Source organism: Oreochromis niloticus, linkage group LG15, assembly GCF_001858045.2.
Source record: "Oreochromis niloticus isolate F11D_XX linkage group LG15, O_niloticus_UMD_NMBU, whole genome shotgun sequence".
In the NCBI taxonomy this organism is placed as follows: Eukaryota; Metazoa; Chordata; class Actinopteri; order Cichliformes; family Cichlidae; genus Oreochromis; species Oreochromis niloticus.
Window position 1 is genome coordinate 13,960,992 of NC_031980.2, and position 14,601 is coordinate 13,975,592.

Here is a 14,601-nt window from a genome sequence, read left to right on the forward strand (position 1 = left end):
TTTATATCTGATATACTGCATGTGAAATTTAAATCACCAAAAACAATCCTCAGAATATTTATCTGCGTGATCTCGATTCCCTTCCTCTCACATCATATTAGGCTTCAGTAAATACACCACCACTGTGTAAATCAAGTGATTTTCTGAATACTACTGGTACTCAGGGCTTTTCTGCAGCTGCACAAGTACCAAACATGTTCACCAGCGCTGAAATCTGACCCTCTCGTACAGAAGCTGTCGCCACATTTCCAAAAAGCCACATTATTGAGTGCTTTTTTAACATGGTCGCAGTTTCCAAGCATCTTTGCTTTGCTTTCAAAACCAGGCCCTTGCCAGCAGTTGGGAGTGGAAGAAGAAGAAGGAAGAAAAAAAGAGAGAGAGAGACATCTCAAGTTAAATTTAAAGACGTGTTTCTCTTGGAAGCCAGGCTGCGCTGCCATAAACCAAGGGAGACATTTTCATGCTCCACATTTTTCATGGTTTCTCTCTGAGTTTCCTCCCTTCCTTTCTCACTCCACCTTGGCTCCACAGTTACCTACTGCTGCACTGGCTGCAGACCACAGCCAGCGGAGCACTGTGGGGTGGCCCATTCCTCCCTCTCAGCCTGAAAAGAAACCCTTCCCCACTGCCTCCACTAAAAAGTTCTCCTGGCTGTCCTTGGATGGCTCGCTCAGAGGAGAATCCCTCAGAGAATCTGCCACCTGGACAGCGCTACTTAGGCTCTTTTCACCACCCTTCTCAAATAATACACTGCCTCCACACTCTGAGCTGATGGCCAACAGTAATCAGTTACAAGCTAAAAGTCCTCTGACCTACCCCGCTTTTTAAGGTGGCCATGAAGGAACCATTTTATTGCAGACTGCAGACTGTTGTCTTGAGCCAACCTCATGTGGTATAGGCTGTAATTTGTAAAGGGTGCAGAGGTTTGATATTAATTAGGGCTGTGAAATGGCAGCGGTTCGACCGCCTGCCTGTTTCCATAGAGGCTGAATTCACTGAGTGATGTACACACTGGGAGGAGGATTATGGCCGAGCGCTGGCTGCCCACTGAGATACAAACACAAAAGGGAGGATGTAAAAAGCACTTTCATTTCACTGGACCTGTCATCAGCAGCAAATTTTCACTCTGCTGCCTGAAACCGGGGCGAAGTGCCTGTGGCTTTTAGACTAACCGTATGCTATGTCCACGCATCAGATAGAGCTGATGTTATGTGTGTGCAAATGAGAGAGTTGCTTGCATATTCAACCTCGGCTCTGGCTTTCAGGAGGATTAAATTGTTATTTCTGTCGGTGATGTGAATATCATAGTATGAGGTTAAATTTTAGGCCTCATGTACAAATTTCAAAATGGATTCGACACAAAGTTGAAGCTGGTTAACTTAAAAGAACAAGTTCTCATCCTGCCTTACGACTTTAGCGACCCAGTTAAATTAAAATATATGAAACATAAGTAATAAAGCTTCATCCCTTAGAAACTAAGTTGCTGCATCATTATTAGAGTGAAATGTAATGCTGGCATGTTATCAGTTATGAAACAATTTTTAAAACTAAAGGAACTCAAAGACCAGAATGAATAAGGCCTTATAGAGGTGTAGCTTTTAGCAATTTTCTGTTTCAATGTGTTTGGAGCAAAAGTTAGAGAGGCAAGGCTGAGATGGTTTGGAAGTGTGCAGGTGAGGGATAGTGATTATGAAAAACATCCCATCCTAAATCCTTCACTGTTAAATTAGTATATATCTGCAGATTGTCAACATTTGATGGGTACACTTCACCGTAAGAAAAGCACATTAGTGTTGTTATGATTCAGTTCAGGTGTTTCATCAGTGTTATATAAGCTTAATCTAAACTAAAAGATTTGTTTTTTATCTATTAGCAAGTGCAAATAATTACTTTGCTGCTTAGCACCATTCACTCCAATGTAGTGAGAATCACTTTGATGAATTACAACCAGTTTCAGTGCAATTAATAAGAAGGTAAGAGGCACTGCATAAAGCTGCTCCAGTCCTGGTTTGAAGCCTTGACAAGCAAGAGGTAAGTCAGACTTAGAAACAGAGGACACTGTGCGCCCATGACCTGCTTTATCTTCCTGTCTGATCTTGCTAGTCATCAGAAAGTGTCCGATGATGAGCCCAGAATGCTGTCCCTACACAGATATCTCACAATCCAGTGATGCACCTAAAAGACAGTGGTGAATGGGGACCGGGTAGATTCACTCTACTATAGATAATTCTAACAAAGCAAACATTAGTGCAAATATAACTACTACTTCCTTACTAGCTGTAATTAGGAGGTTGCTATGGGTTACCCAGCCTTTAAATGGCACCTTATCACTCAGAAAGTGAAGCTAAATAGCGTGTCCAAAACATTTTGCTACTCTTTATTGTCATAAAATGTGCTGAATAGTACAAAAACACAGGATTTACTGTTTTGATGTCATTATTTTATTGCTTATTTTTGTTTTTTGAGTGTTTAAAATGCTAAGTTTATGTGTTTACTGGAATAGGGGCTGGTATGGAGGGCTTCAACTTTACATATTTGGAATTTGTGTGCAGAATCCCATCCGTGTCTGGGTTCCGGTAACAACAACCATTTAGCTAAAGGTAGGAGAAGACTGTGGTTTTTCCCGTATGATGCGTTAAGTTGTACAGCTCAAAAAAAGCCGTGTTACACTCAGACAAAACCTGACACATGCAGCTAAGTTCACCTGCGTGGCCTCTCAGAAGATAAATGTTAGGTCTGCTGAGTATAGTCTGAGGTTTCCTTATTTCCCCTTTTCGGTGCTTATCGTGGCTTGCAGATGCAGTTTTATAGAGAACAGCTAAAACGAAACACCAGGCAGTGAATACCAAGACCAACTGTATATCCCCTATTGCTTATGTCAAATGACTAACAGTGTTTTTGCCTCTTCATTGGGTAAATGACAAGTCACCACATGTTCTCCGTTTATCAAATCAGATGTTATCATTTAAAGGGAACACAAATGTTCCCTAACCTTCATTTAAATTCAGGGTAAAGCAGCACTACTTTTAAATGGCAACGAGCTTCGACGGTGAAGCGCAGCATACCAACAACGAGGTTTTTTTTTTCATCATTAAAATATTTTCAAAACCACTTTTAAATCAGGCCTGTTTACATTTGTGGGAGAGACGGCAAGCCTGCAGTATTTAGACCACCCCAGGGACCAATCACAATCAGGCGTGTCACTTGCCTCATTGCTCATGCTGCTTTTATCTGATATTGCCCCCCTCATTATCTGACTGTTGTAGCATTAGACCTGGTCACACTCCATTATAAATACATGCAAGTGTGTGTGTGTGTTTGATGTCAACACTCTGGAGAACACACACTTTGGACTGATACTGAGTGATTATCAAGGAATTCCTCTTCACAACTCTGCTTGTTAAGGGGAGGAGAGGGCAAGAGCGGGAAAATAAATAAAACGTCACTTGGGTTTGTCTTGTTCTTGTTCCAAAATAAACAGAGAACTGCTGGGGCTTTCGGGGCTGCTGAGTTTTAAACAGCTCCTTTGATCAAAACAATTTGGATAGAGAAAAGCGCCACACACTCGTCACCACAGCAACCAGAGAGGAGACATGCAAGTGAGAGTGAACAGGTGATTTATAGAAATCACTGCTCGGTTTCACATCCTTTATTCCCACTTCCTTTTAACTGATTTAGCAGACAGATTCAGATGCGGCTGAGAGAGCATAATTACTGTCCTTATTTGCGTTTGTGTGGTTCCAGTTAAGCCAATTCTGATGCATTGACAGATACTCTAATTTTTACTGGTTTAATAAGGGTCACGTAATCCACGCGTTCGTGCAAGCCAATCGGGACGCTGTGACTTTCTTGCTCTGCTATGTGTGTGCGTGTGTCTCTGTGCGTAATGTTTGCACATATTTAAGTGCACGAACAAGCGTGTGAGTACGAGCCCTGTAACCCATATGCGCAAGGGGTGAGAGTTCAGTTCCTGCAGGGTTTGTTTAGGAATATATGACACTGCGCAGCTGGCCTAATCATCTGTGCATATCTGACTATAAAACTTTACTGAGCGTCGCCAGAGCCAGCTGCCTTTATCAGGGAGAGATGGAGTTATTCCCACTATGGACATATGGAGGCCTCAACCCCAGATCTGCTGCTCCGCTCCCAGCGGTCCTCATCAGGAACTGCTCTGCTCAGTCTACTGTACATTAAATAGCAGTTAGTGCTAATACCAGAAACGCCAGAAAGACACACTTCAGAAAAACTGCACTCAAACTAAGGACAGAAACCTTCTTGAATGAAATGAAAATGGTAAAAATAAACATCCAAAAGTTGTGTTTGCACAGATGTGACTGTTTGGTGGGTTTCAAATTAACCCACTAGGTCCATGAATGCACAGCCCTGTACGTTATGACACCTGCATACCTCCTCCGCTGGTTTTATCCATTATATTATCTTATATATCTTTTGATTTTTCTTATATGTGAATTAAGCAAAAACATAACTTGCTTTAAAGGACAGTTTCAGACTGTTGCATTACTGATTGTTTTTGCTGGAATACCTTCTTGGGGTTTTTCATGCAGCAGTGTATCCAACAATTTAAATGCTGAAACCTGGCAACAACAAGGCTCTGTCATGAAGAAGTAGCCAGATGGACCCAATAGACCCAAGTAGTCAGTGGAAGTGAAAACATAAACACAAATCACAGTTTTTATAGACACACCCGCTCTCTCTTTCTGTATTAATCCTAAACAAATGAGATTGTGTAATATCATTAAGTTGTCTGTCTGTACAACTGTATCTCTTTTTTTTGCCTTGTTTGACTTTCAATTCAATTCAGTTTTATTTATACAGCGCCAAATCACAACAACAGTCGCCTCAAGGTGCTCGGCGACTTTGTGATGTTGGTTTATGAACTCCCAAGGTTCTGCAATTACCACAGCACTTATAGGAGGCAACTTAAAACTGTAGCCTTTCTAAAGGACTGCAGGGGGCGACTCCTCTGATTCCAAAGACAAGTCTGGCTGTACAGACATGTCAATGCTAACCATGAGACATGTAATGCCCCACTGAAACACAGGCTTAGAGATACATCCAGAAGCAACAAGTAGTTCTAAAGGAAAAATGAGTATTCCCTGGTCGGTAGTGGTTGCTTATCCTTGCAGACATAGTCTGAATGGAAGCGATGGACTTGTCTACAAACACTGTCCAGCTACTCTCTGTACTGAAACTGAAAAGTGTGACAAAAACTGGAAACAGGGACCATTTGCCCAAAAGTAAAAGCTGCATCTTTTGAAACATGTTAGCTACATTTTTGAGGCAGAACTTTTACTTTGAAGGTGAACTTACTCCATTTCCAATTGGCTCCATGAACCACTACTAACTCATTGGGGAATACACATTTTTCTCCAACAACCAGTGGTTGTTAGTGTCAGTAGAAGTCTACAGAAAAACCCTAACAATGTCTTGCTCTGTCATGACTGAAAACCTTTTATATAATCTCAGTTTCAATTAATCAATCAATCCATTTATTCATTTATTTATAAGCACATTTATAAACAACACAGGTTGACAAAAGTGTTTCAGTTATTATTTAACACAGCGCGATGTTCATTTTATAGTTGATGGTTGCATTTAGAGAAAAATACACAGTAAAGGTGCATGTGGTTTAGCACAGGTCTACCTCATTATCAACAGGTTGCTACTGTACATACAGGCCCTTCATATCAGCATGTCAATAACGTAAAAGCATCCTCAGTTTTTCATGTTAGTTGATGTTTGACAATGAGTACGGAAGCATTAAAGTGAAGGCTCTACAAACCAGGGAGTCCATCTTTTGTTTACAGTCTATTGTAATTGCCTTGAAAGTACATCATACCTATAGCAAAACCAGCAAAAATAACATGAATCTCCTGCTTCATTGATCACAGCTTTGTCTTTTTTTAATGCATCTTTGTCATACATGCTCTCCAGATTAGGCCGGACTGAACTTGTGGTATTTGGAAGTTATTGAAAGTTGCAACTTTATCTTAATGCTTTAAACAGCATCCATCCAGCATTGTCAAACACATTTTCCATGAGTGTTGTTTATGTGCCATGTGGTTTTCTGCAGCTATCTATTAATAACTGCTAATTCTTATCCCTTTATTAACACAGGTTATTTAAAAAAAAGAAGAAGAATGTGATTTGCTTCAGTGGCACAAATAGCGCTATTAGGAAGTAGTCTAATTCCTGATAGTGTCAAATGAGTCACTAAATGTGATTCTTTTGAAGCTTTTTTCCATTGCTGCACATGCAGCCATGCATAACTGGCCTTCACTCTATTTCCCTGTGACACACAGTTGACCTCGGACTCACAACATCCATCAGGTGAACATTACAAGTTGGAGATCATGACCTGCACACTCCAATCGCCACACCTCTGCCTCTTTCTGTAGTAACCCAGTGTTGCATACATACCCCTCACTTCCTCTCCTGCTGAAACAAAAAGTCATCAACTTCATAATGTTTCCCCTGGTACAAGCTTGTGGATTGAGATATAAAGTGATCCTGTGTGATGGCAGGAAACAGTCACAGAAAATGGAGATGCACTGCATCGCTTCGAGTGCCACTTCAGGTTATTTATTTGGACAGATTTGTGTTTTTTTTCTACATGGGAATCCCCCTCCCTCCATCACTCTTGCATTCCCAGAGCTGATGTCGGAGGGGGCTGGAGGAACAAGTCTGCAGTGTCATGTAGCCTGTTGAGGCTACAGGGAGGGATCTCTTCCCTTCCCTCTCACCCTTCTCCTCCTCCTTCAAACAAAAAAATTCATGTGGGGAATCCAATTAGTTAATCTCACTCTTCACACACTTCTACTTGTGCACAACACAGACACGCCATTCCTTCACAGAGCCTCTCATAACAAGCTGTCAGAGAGGAGAGCGAGGCAGAGAAAGTCAGAGCTGCTCTGAGTGAGGCTATTGATTATAAGCCTTAAACAGACAGGGAGACATCTGGCTTCCATTACAGCCCGTGACGGGATGCAGGGCTCCTCAGCAGCAGCAGTGGAGGCCACACGACGCACAGACACATGCTACGCAGCCTGTAATTACTGCATATGGGATTGATGCTATACGATCTGCAGCAGAAACAGGTTTATTATGGACTTTCCATTATTAAAAACAGCTTAGCTGCCACTTTTTACGTCAAACTGGTGTGTGACTTAATTTGGTGTTTGTGATCATGATTTCAAACTGTAGAGTGGCACTGCAAGTAATATTTAAAATGTTTAAGAAGAGACATTAAAAAACACTGATAACTGAAATCTGAGACATCAAAGATGGTGGGTGCTTCCAAAGAGTCCAAGAAACAAACAAAACTGAGGCTCACAAAAGTTTCAACTGTGGGACTGCAGACGTATCTACTTGTTATAATAGTGATGATGTAGGTAAGCAAACTTTTTGATAATAAACATTTCAGATTGGGCTTTTAAGGAAGACCTTAAAAGCTAAAGCTTTGTACAAACATAGCAGAAGTAAAATCTGAAGGACAAAAACTTTTCTCTCCACATTCATTAAAATTCTGTATTTAAGGTGTATTCAATCATTTGCTTATTTTTGATAACTAAAAAGCCGTTATGATGGTTGCCATGTGGCAATACCTGTTTGCTGACATGTATTTTTACTGCTCACATTGGATGAATCTGCAAAACGACCACAGCATGCAACGATTTTTTCCAAAGAGCCATCTCAAAAAAAAAAAAAAAAAAAACTGCAACTGATTAACCAAAGTAAAACTGACAAAGTGAACATTAGCATAAAAAACTACATAAAAAAAATTTTGTGGATATTTTGTTGCTAGTAGCAAACACTTCTGGCCTAATTCAAAAGAGATTTAAGTGACAATTTTATAGTGGCCATTTTCTCTGATGAAATGCTACTGTTTTTTTCTTCTCTCTGCTAAATGCTGGCATATAAATTCTTATATAATTAAAGTTACCTTGTGATTTCTGTGGCTAAGCTAGCTTCTAGGGGCGATCGTGGCTCAAGAGTTGGGAGTTCGCCTTGTAATCGGAAGGTTGCCGGTTCGAGCCCCGGCTCGGACAGTCTCGGTTGTTGTGTCCTTGGGCAAGACACTTCACCCGTTGCCTACTGGTGGTGGTCAGAGGGCCCGGTGGCGCCAGTGTCCGGCAGCCTCGCCTCTGTCAGTGCGCCCCAGGGTGGCTGTGGCTACAATGTAGCTTGCCATCACCAGTGTGTGAATGGGTGGATGACTGGATATGTAAAGCGCTTTGGGGTCCTTAGGGACCATAAAAGCGCTATATAAATACAGGCCATTTACCATTTCTATGGGTTACCAGCATTCATCAGGCTAATGGGTTGCTAATGCAACCTTTTGTGCATTTTACTTTATCTTCCAGTCTTAAAGATCCAGCTTGTCCAACTGGTCACATGGTCAGGAACCATTCTTGCCTTATTTTAACATACCTGATACCCATTTATCATAATTTTCTAACAGGCAGGTTTGAAAACCTCTTCAGAAAACAGTTTTTGCAAGAGTTAGAGCAATAAATGCTGAGGTATTACTTCATAACAATAATCTTTCACTTTTCCTTTTTTCACTGGGGTTAGTTTTAGTCACCAAAACTACTTTGAAAGGATTAAGCAATAAATAAGTATATTTTTTGTTTTATTTAAGAATAGACCATGGATTGGGCTAAAATACACATTTTTACAACATTAACCACACATAACATGCCAAAGTAAATTCTTACTTACAAAAAAGGATAGTTTTATTTACCACAGTCATCATGACAATGACCACACCGGAGCCCTTAGGTCATTTTTCAAACTGCTTTTTGAAAAATGACCTAAAACGACTGCCAGTGCAATATCTCCTGACTATGCGTCAGTATGCTAGGAGCTGAGACTGCGTGTGAAGAGGTTGTTATGGTATGACTGAACTACTGAGTTCTCCTTCCTATGGGTCAGCAGAGTGGCGCGGTGGTTAACACTGTCACTTCGTCGTGGTTTTGAATCTCTCGGCCAGCTAGGGCCTTTCTGTGTGGACTTTGCTTGCTCTCTCTGTACCTGTGTGAGCGCTCTCTGGTTGGCTACTCGCGCAATCGGAACAGTTTTTCATTAATTAATTGGAGATTCTAAGTTGGCCATGTGTAGGTGTAAATGTGAATGCTTGTTTGGCCTCTGATTGTTTGGAGACCTATACAGGGTGTAAGTTCCCTCTCACCCAGTAACAGAGCTAGGGTGGTATTGGTAGGGTCCACCCTAACAAAAACAATGAATTGGAAAAAGCATAAATTATGCAATTCTCCTTAATCCAATTTTCAAAAAAAGACTGCATACATTTTTTGCTGTTTTTGTGCAAATAGATTTTTTAAAAGTTGGGAAAACAGGTTATGTATTTACTTATATTTGTACAACAGATGTAGGCTTAAACATTTGTAGCTGTAGACTTCCCTTTACTGCCTAAAAACCACTACTCTGACCAAAGTGTCTTCACCCAGCAGCACTCATTAGGTTTCTCACGGTCCAGTGGCCCTCATCTTGCAACATAGACTGTATCTTCTGGAGACATCTCTGTGGCACCTCAGTAAACACCAATGACGATGTCTTCTGTTACCATGAAAAGCTGAAAAAAAAAAGAAGGTAATGTGTAATTTCAGGCATTGTTCTTTTACTTTCAAGGGAATTCTCCCGTAGGACCAGTTACCGAGAACACGTGGTCCAACTGATGTTTTTGCATTAAGCGAACTCCCAAAGAGAAGTAATGGTAAAGACTTGCCCTGCTTTATCACTTATCACTGTCTCAAGATGGAGATTATTGACTTAACTGGTGTAAACATCGAGAACGAATGATTTAAGCCTCCCCCCTCACACTCTGATATTTGTGTATTTTACTTGACCGGAGGTAGGAGAGAAAAAAATATATATTTATTTATTCTTTGAGACAAAGATGCAAGCCACGAGCTGCACTGTCATGTCAAGACTAAAAGCTGTTGTGACTTTAATGTGCTTATTTGGGGTTGTGGGGGCGCGTTGATGAGGTGGGAGTGGGTCATGTCATGGCAGCAAGTAACACAAACAACACTAAATCACCTCCTGAGTTAAACTAATCGAACGGGCGCGCACACACACGAACACACACACATTCAGACTGTGTAAGGACAGGAGATGAATTTGCCTTTAGTGGAGAAATATGTTGCAGCCATATAGGCCAAGATTTAAATTGGTAGTCCTCTTACGTTTGTCTTTGATTAGAAATGTACAAATATAAGCTTTTCAAAGCTTCTTTGCAGTTTTTCAGCAGCTTCTAAAGATGTTGCTTTTGTGCATTTTTGACTCGCAGCTCTGCCGGGTTTGACTGCACGGAGCTACTAAAGCAGCTGGTTTTACTACAGTATCTCATCTCTATCAGTCCTCCTATAAATAACAGTCTCGAGTACACACAGGCATGTGTGCATACATGTGTACTGTGTATGTTAACTTCACATGTGCTCTGTTACGTGACAGACACTAAAGCTAAACCACAAAGCAATAATTTACTAATGCACCGCTCTGCTATGCTCCCCGGGCCTGTCTGAAGCTTCTGATGGATGCTGACGGCTCCAAAGATGGACTGCTGCTGATAGGGAGTGACCGGAGAGGAGCCTGATTAAAAGTAGTGGGGCACGGTAAAGGGCGATAACCCCAATCCAGCAGTGATGAATCCACTCTGGACAGGCTGCTGTCTCATTAGGGTCTAACCCCAACCAGGCACTGCATGTCCAAATAAACGCTGAACAATCCTGCTTTTATCAGTGGGATTATGCTTGTTTTCCTTTCCACAACTTAGCTTGTGTGGGCTCGTATGGAGCATCCAACCCCCCTCTGCTGGCCTCTATAAACTGAAGGTGTGATTCACCAGCCCTGACTCCACTGTGTTTATACAATTCTGGGTCTATCTTCTTGAATTAATGAGCACAGGAGCACCATTAGACAACTATTTGCCTGGCTAATCTGGAGCCCATATGAAATAGTGAGAAAAAGTTGAAATAATCTGCCTTTATTTGCGATAACATAAACAGTTGAGCTGTTTTAAAGGGTGATAACATTAAATATTGGGTCTGGGGAGGGGGACAGAAAGAGGTAGTTTACATTCCCACTAGAGTAGTCTTGATAACAGGCCAGAGGGAATATGAGCCCCTTTAAATGTGTGCATTAGTGTAATTTATTGGGCTTCCCTCTCAGCCCTGCTGTTGCTCCAGCTCCTTTTTCCCAAACAAAAGACAGGCCAAGGCTCCAGAATGGATGGGAGCAAAAAATCATTCACAGTTGATAATCACATAAAACAACGGCATATTTGCCGCCTAATAAGCACAAAACGTTCCATCGGCCTCCTCCCTTCGATCAGGATTAGGCGACTCCTCCAAGCAGAGCAGCTTGATTTACACTCGCGTTTTGGTTTTGGAGTGGGTACGAGCAGAGTCAGGGAGGTTGGGGTAAGGCCAGAGATTTCATAATTCTTCGCGTATGTCTGGAAGTTATCCACGCGTTCCGATTTTTACCAATTTATGTCCGAACAGAATGACCCTGGGAATTAATGAGGTTCTGGCTGTGAGTTCCAGCACAGGAAGGTCAAGTAAATCATGCTTTAGGGCTCCAGTCCTCCCCACTCTGCTCCCTCGCTCTTCCCAGCTCCACATCCTGCGATAACAGAAAGACAACGGGCCTGAGAAATACCACCTCATTGACACTTGTGTCCATGCAGTAGGACATATTTTAGAGCAGGAGCGCCAACTGGCTGTAAAGCCCGCTTTTAGTGGAGGCTGAAAGCTGATGAATGGGAGTCGGGCAGAAGCAGAGGGACTAGAGTTCACTTATTTCATTTCACAATTCACAGCAGATTGTTGATGTTATACACGTTGCTCTCTCCAGAGGTGACTTTTTTCTTTCTGGGCCCGTGTTTTATTGAAACGTTATAAAGAGTATAATCTTGATTTAGCTGTGCCATTCCCCTTTGACTGAGCCCATTCGCAAGAAGGAAAAGTTGACATCATTAGACATAATACCATGAAACCTAATAGAGTAACACCTAAGTAATGAGCTCTGCAAATCAGTCAACTCGTTTTATGCAGAAAAATAATTTGTCTTTTCATTTAATAGCTGTTAAAATGCCATAATTTTTACACATGTGTTTAGTGTTTCATATTTAAGAGGAAAAAGGGTGACAACATTGTCAAACAAGCATGAAACTGGAGCACAGTTCACCACTCATGGAACATTGTGGAGAAATACTGCCAAGTCCTGCTCGCCTGTGTTTTCTGTCCTACTGTTACCAACGAGGCAGCATTTACAACAGAGATCCAACCAAAAGTTTCCTAGTCTCTCTTTTTAGTAATAAGGTTTTTTTTCCCCCTTTTATTAAACTTGGATCACAGACGTTGCTTGTAGGTGAGACACAAAGGTGACAGGACTGAAACCATTCACACCTGCTTTCCTGCAAGTGTACTGGGTTTGCAGTTCTTGCCACCTTGTTGGTCTGTGCTGCTTGCTCATGTAATCTGATCTTCATGAATTCAACCATAAAGCCAAATGACCATAAATTGTGTCCATGCTGCTGCATGTTGATTTGTATGGAACTGGATGAAGAGGCTGGAGCTTTTTCTATTATGCAACTGAGTGGACTCGTGCATAAGTACAGGGCCGTGGAAAGGTATTTGCCCTCTTTCTGATTTCTTAGTCTTTTGCAGAGTAAATGTAAAATGCCGTTTTTAAGTAATGGTCAGTTATTAAGGTTAAAAAAAGTATCCAGACATCCCTGACCCTGTGTAAAAAAGTAATTGCCCCCTAAAGCAATTAAGTGTTGTGCCACAATTGGCAGTAAGAACTGCAATCAAACATTTGTGATATCTGATGATGGGTTTTTTACATCACTTTGGAAGATTTTTGACCCACTCTTCTCTGCAGAATAGTTTTCATTCAGCCACACTGGAGGGCTTGAGCATTAACGGCCTGTTGAAGACCGGGCCAAAGTATCTCAATCTGATTTGAGTCCAAATCAGATTTGTTCTTCTGAGGTGGACTTGATGGTGTTTTTTGGATCATCGTCAGAGCTTAAACTGATCTCCTTTAGGATATTGTGATCTTATCTTTAATCTGAAATGTGTCAATTTTTTTACAAATATGCAAAAAACTGAAAAAAATCAGGAAGGGGCCAAATACTACAAACTGGATGTGTATGGCTGGTTTTAGAACTTTCTCTACTAGAAATCTTTCTTTCTGCTATTAAAAGTTTTCCCCGGGATATAATTCTTGATGACCCTGACGAAGGCTACAGGCGGGGCGATCGTGGCTCAAGACTTAGGAGTTCGCCTTGTAATTGGTTCGAGCCCCGGCTTGGACAGTCTCGGTCGTTGTGTCCTTGGGCAAGACACTTCACCCATTGCCTACTGGCCCGGTGGCGCCAGTGTCCGGCAGCCTCGCCTCTGTCAGTGCGCCCCAGGGTGGCTGTGGCTACAATGTAGCTTGCCATCACCAGTGTGTGAATGGGTGGATGACTGGTTGTGTAAAGCGCTTTGGGGTCCTTAGGGACTAGTAAAGCGCTATACAAATACAGGCTATTTACCATTTACAGGCTCAGACATGTTGGCTGAGCGATAAAGTTGTTCATCATACTACAAGTGTTGCTGGAGCTTCGACCTCTTTTAATGTTTGCTCTTCTCCATGCACATTGGAAGTAGGTGAAGCTATGCCAGAAGCCTCTACGCTGGAACTGGATGTTTGCCAGTTTAAAGCAAAGTTTGGAGTGCTTCGCAAAAAAAATGGCTGGGAAAGCAAGTGATTGATGGTTCATCCTGCATGCAGCGCAACCATCAGGGTGCCCTTTAGCAAGGCACTTAACCTCCAGCGGTTTAGTGTTCAATGTCCAGGAAACATAGGGAAATCCAACATGCACCGATGATCTTTTCCTGATTTATTCCATTCTCACTGCTATCTTTCTGATTTTGGTGTCAGATTTAAAAACCTGGAGACAAATAATGCAGATAATTCAGTTTTACAGGGTCTTTGGGGGAAAACTGTTCCTCATTATAACAATGCAGACAAGTCCACTAATAAACAGTTAAATCAATAAAAAGATTAGATTAGATAGTCTCCTCTGACCTGTAGTATAAAAAAGTTTTACTTTGCCACAGTCTGACTGTGATGGGACGATGCATGTTAGATTTATGCTTTATTTTGAAAAAAGAACATACATATAAAACTGTAGTCTAGTGGTTCCCGGTTTAGAAAGTCATGACGTTCACATGAGACAGAGTCCCAAAGTTTAAGCAGTGGCGACCTAGATATCCCGATTTGGTATGGGACAACCTCAAAGTTCCCATAATGCATTTTAATAGTTTGTAGCTTCAATTTATAATGCGGGAAGCTTTTGTTAAAAATGTAAAAGTGTCAGACTCATACTGAACTGACCCCACTGATGTAAGCAGGAATTTTTTTATTAAACTTTTAAAAACAAAATCCAGGTTACAGAAGATGTTATACAAGTGTTTTCACGGGCAGTCCAGTATTCCTCATGTTAAGTAAACTGAACTTCACGCGTAAATTTAGTGGGCCTTTAAAGTTATTACATGTATCACT